A 5,064-nucleotide genomic window follows, 5' to 3' on the forward strand; every position below is an offset into this window, starting at 1 on the left:
CTAAAACGACCACTTTTAAGTTGGCGCGGAAATTTAATATTTTTTAATGATTGATATACCAAAAAATTGCTCTCTAAATGCTCTTTCAGAATTCACAATTGCTCCAGTCATAAAATTAATATTTAATTAATTATTATTAATTAAACATACAACACTAATTTTGTGTATAACTCAATAAATAAATTTTATTTTTAACAATCATCGGCGTCATTAAATTGCTCTCTTTTTTTTCTATCGAGAACGATGATTTGTTCAGAGAAATACTCGAATTTGATGCTGTTATGTCCAAATAATGTTTTTTTTTATTCTTATAATTATTTAAAAATAATTATTACAGAGCTCTTCTCTCCAAAAGCGCGCGAAAACGCAGCGTCAGCTTTTTCCACCTTTTTATGCGACAAAGGATAGTGGGAGGATAACTGCAATAAGACGAACGAACAACAAATAAACTGTCTTCACCTTCCACCAATGACAATAATTAAAAATTCCCCATCAATATCGAAATCAAAGTTTGTAAAAAGCCTGAGCACCCATAGCTCTTGGCTAGTCGGTTCTTGTAACTTACGGTCCGCGAATATTCGAACGTCGAACTTTCGTGCACTCTTATTGCAGGATTCTGCCCCAGGCGTTGAAAGGTCAATAAGAGGATCTTTAACATTTTCTATTTAAACCTTATTGCAGAAATCCGTTTCGGCGTTGAATAATCAATAAGGCATAATAAAATTGACATCTTTTTGCAATCAATTATTGCAGGATTTCGCTTAGGCGTTGAAAAAGCAATAATCGACCTCTTTATCTATTAAAAATCCTCAAAGATTAATAGAAACTTCCGGACCGATTAAAATAGTGACGCAAATCACGTAAATTTGCTATTCCATCTCGGGCTGAGTTATTTTGCGCATAAAATCACTTTTCGGGTGTGTAAAAAGGACGCATTAAACATAAAATAAAAATCTTATATAAATATCCGTGAATAATAAATATTTTCAAAATTTCAATTGTTTAAAATTTGTATAAAGGATTCAGTGTACAAGTAAATTGTAGCTAAATCAGTAATAAAAAGCCAAAAATCATAAGTTCAGCCTTCCGAGTTTCATTCGAGGGTAGCACATAAGTTTACATCCTATTACCCCAGCCGCGCCCATCCAACCAAATCCTACAGGAGGAAGCTGAGTGAGCTGCAACGTTCTGGAGGGATCTAACCTGCCGTGACTAAAAAGAAAGAAACATCGGAAGGTAGGTGAAAGATTTTCATTCTATTCTTTCTTAAGATAACGGGTTCAACACGAGATCACCAGTCTCTTCGGAAACGTTTGGGTTCTTACTTTGCAAAAGATCCAGCATAAATAATAAATTGTAGGAAGATACCTCTTCCTCGTATTCTTTCATGTTGTCCGCAACCTCCAAATCACTCGTCTAAATTTTTCTATCGCTACCAAAGAGAGAAATCCCGGATAAATAATTTAAATTTAAGCGGTGGACATAACAATGCTGGTAAATTAAATCATAATTACAATGCAAATTTAATAAAACTGTGACGTCACAAGTCGGTAGTGGGGGCAGCTCAGACGGGTGGAGGAAGTCGTGTGCATGAGTACGACCATAAGTCGCTGTGAATTTTTTACATGTTTGTTGTACTTAAACAAATATTCTTGTAGAATACAATTATAAATTGATAAATAAATATATGTGTTTGTTGGTACGAATGAATTGTAATTTATTAATTAATAAAATTAGTATCGATTAATAATTTATGATTATCGACATCAATAACAATGATACTGATTAAGTTACGTTGGTTTTCTAAAATGGATATTTGGAGTATCACTATTGAAAAAGGTTAGTTTTTAATTTTATTATTATTTTATAATTAAATGTATTGATATTATTTGCGGTTATTACAAAAAAAAATTATTTGTGAACTTAAATAATGGAGTAAAATAAATAAAGGCTATTGCTGAAGTTTATAAAACTATATTTGCTTATATATACTCTATGTTACTCAGGTACGCATAATAACGACGCAAATATACAAAACACAATTAAATCAAGGAATTATGTAAATTTGTTATACTTTTCAGTAGTCTCTAATTGTGTTTTTTTTTCGAACAGATGAACAATTACTACATTGTTTAACGTGATAACCTGATTAGTAAATCAATTCACTTGAAGAATTATGGAATAATTCCGACTTTATCGTAACATTATGATACTAGTAATGCCTAAGTCGGCTGATTTATTCATATTACAAGTTTGTATTGATGATCATTATTTTTGCAAGTCTTGTCAACAATAATCATAATTTAAATTTAATTTGTAGGATGATGATGAAATTTCGGAGGAAATGCTTGAGTACTCAATTTAACCCCTGATTTAATAAAAGATCGAAAAAAATAACATTTGATGTTGAAACAAGTTTTCGCTGAAATTCAGAGAATGTTTACCTTAATGAAAGTAAGTTTTCTAATTTTATATTTGACGGTTTTAATATATTTAAGGCTAATCTCGGACAGTGTCTCCCACTTTTTAAGAATATTAAATGTCTTAACTGTCGCAAGCGTATCAAAATTTATTAACATACTAAAAATCTGAAGCATTGATAAAAAAAAACAGACAACGTAGTCGTAATTTTCCGTAGATGTAGATTTAAAAAATAATTACTTACAATTGATAGCAATTGGGAGTTAAACAAAATTTAAAAAGTAACTTTCAGCAAAATCGCCATGTTAATTTTTTAATTTGAATTTGAAAGTTTTTAAGGCCAAAATTTATTTATTAAAATTCGATTAACTCCTAATTAATGTCATCTGTAAGTAATTATTTTTAAATTATATATCTCAACGAAATTACGACTACGTTATCCTTTTTTCAATTAAGGTTTTGATTTTTTTATTAATTAATGAATAAAATTTTAATACGACTATGACAGTTAAAAGAAGTGAAAATACTGTTAAATACAGATACATAAAAGAAAAAATTTTTAATTTTTAATATTGTATCAATTAAATTATTATTTTACCTCTATAAATCGAAAAAAATAAAAAAAAAATTACTCCAAAATTTATGTTGGCAAAAAAAAATTAACAATTTTAATATCATATTTTGGTACACTATTTGTTTTATATATTACTGTAAAAATTTAATCACTAATGTTCGATTGATACTTTCAGTTCTCTGTCTATTTGATGATAACTACAAATAATGTAATTTTTATTTTTTTTTATTAATGTGGTTTTTAATAACTAAAATATATGATTATCAATTGCAGATAGTAAATGGAGCTTAAATGTTACAAGAAAAAACAATATTTATTTTAACGCTCGGTTGTTCATGAGGATTTAAGTGCATCATTCCTACAATCGCGTGTTCTTGTGATCGAATTTAAAGTGTGGATAGAATAAAATCATAAATGTAATTAAAATTTAATTTAGAATTTCTAAAAATAATAATCAATTAATGTATGAGGCCAATCAAATTTAAAGTGTGGAAAGAATAGAAAAAAAATGAATTGTAATTGTCGTGTTATTTAAAACTTTTCGGAATTAATAATCAATAATTAATTAAGGTCTCAAACCAATTAAATTTAAATTGTGGGAAGAATAAAAAAAAAATTGTTATTTTATATATAATTTAGATTTTTCCGGAATTGATAATTAATTATTGATAAGGCTTAAGGATACTAAAATTTAAGAGTGGAAAAAATAGCAGACAAATAAATTGTAATTGTAATTTAATTAAAAATTTTTCGGCATCTGTAATTAATTATCGTATAGAGCCTGAGATTAATTGAATTTGAACTGTGTACAGAAGAAAATAAAATAATTGTAATTTGAACTCAATTTAGAAATTTTCAAAAATAAAAATAAAAAATTGTATGAGGCATGAGGCCAATTATAATGAAACTGTGAACGGAATAAAAAGAAAAATAGAATTTACATTTTTCGGAAGTAATTAATAATTAAATCACAATTAAACTTAGTTTTTTACTATTCTTTCTACACTTAATATTTAATGAGCCTCGGGCCTCCTACAATAGTTTGAAATTTTTCTACATTAATACATAATTATTGATTGAAGCCTTGGGCCAATAAAATTTAATCTCTGGACGGAGAAAAAGAAATAATTGTAATTTTAGATTAATTTAGAATTTTTAAAAAATAATAATTAATCATTATATGATGCCTGAGGCTAATCAAAATTAAACTGTAAACGAAATAAAAATAAATTTAATTTAAAATTAATTATTGTATGAGGCCAATCATATTCAAAGTGCGAAAAGAAAAGAAAAAAAATATATTGTAACTGTAGTTTAATTCAAAAATTTTAGCATTAATAATTGATTGTTGTACAGAGCCTGAAGCTAATTGAATTTTAACTGTGGACGGAAGAAACTAAAATAATTGTAATTTGAATTTAACTTCGATTGTTCAGAATGAATTATTAACTATTGTGTGGAGCTTGAGGCCAATTAAATTTTAAGTGCGGACGGAATAAAAAAAAATTAATGTAATTTAGCTTCTTTGAAATTAATGATTAGATCGCTTACAGTTACATTTAATGTTTTTCTATTTTTTTCACAATTAAAATTTGATTGGCCTCAGGCCACATACAATAATTAAAAATTTTTCGGCATTAATAATTTATTATTTTGTGGGGCCTGAGGCCAATTTAATATAAAGTGTGGTCGGAATAAAAAGTAATAATTGTAATTTACATTTAATTTAGATTTTTCCAGAATTAATAATTAATTATCGTATGGAGTTTGAGGCAATAAATTTTAAGTGTTGAAAGAATAGAGAAAAAAATTAATTGTAGTTTTAGTTTAATTAAACATTTTTTGTTATTAATAATTAATTATTGTATGGTGCCTGAGGCTAATTAAATTAAAATTGTGGACCGAAAATGAAATAATTGTAATTTGAACTTAATTTAGAAATTTTTAAAAATAAAAATGAAAAATTGTATGAGGCATGAGGCCAATTATAATGAAACTGTGAACGAAATAAATATAAAAATGGAATTCGAATTCAATTTACATTTTTTTGGAAGTGATAATTAATTAAA

At 26.8% G+C, this 5,064-nt stretch overlaps 1 long non-coding RNA gene across 1 annotated transcript; it reads left to right on the forward strand.

The window, feature by feature from the left end:
• The first annotated feature begins 2,168 nt into the window (after nt 1-2,168).
• LOC103578984 (uncharacterized) lies at nt 2,169-3,493 on the forward strand. Its single transcript, XR_549483.3, has 3 exons — nt 2,169-2,251; nt 2,321-2,454; nt 3,269-3,493. It is a non-coding gene; the product is annotated as an uncharacterized LOC103578984 (long non-coding RNA).
• Nucleotides 3,494-5,064: the final 1,571 nt, after the last annotated feature.

Source organism: Microplitis demolitor, chromosome 5, assembly GCF_026212275.2.
Source record: "Microplitis demolitor isolate Queensland-Clemson2020A chromosome 5, iyMicDemo2.1a, whole genome shotgun sequence".
Lineage (NCBI taxonomy): Eukaryota > Metazoa > Arthropoda > Insecta > Hymenoptera > Braconidae > Microplitis > Microplitis demolitor.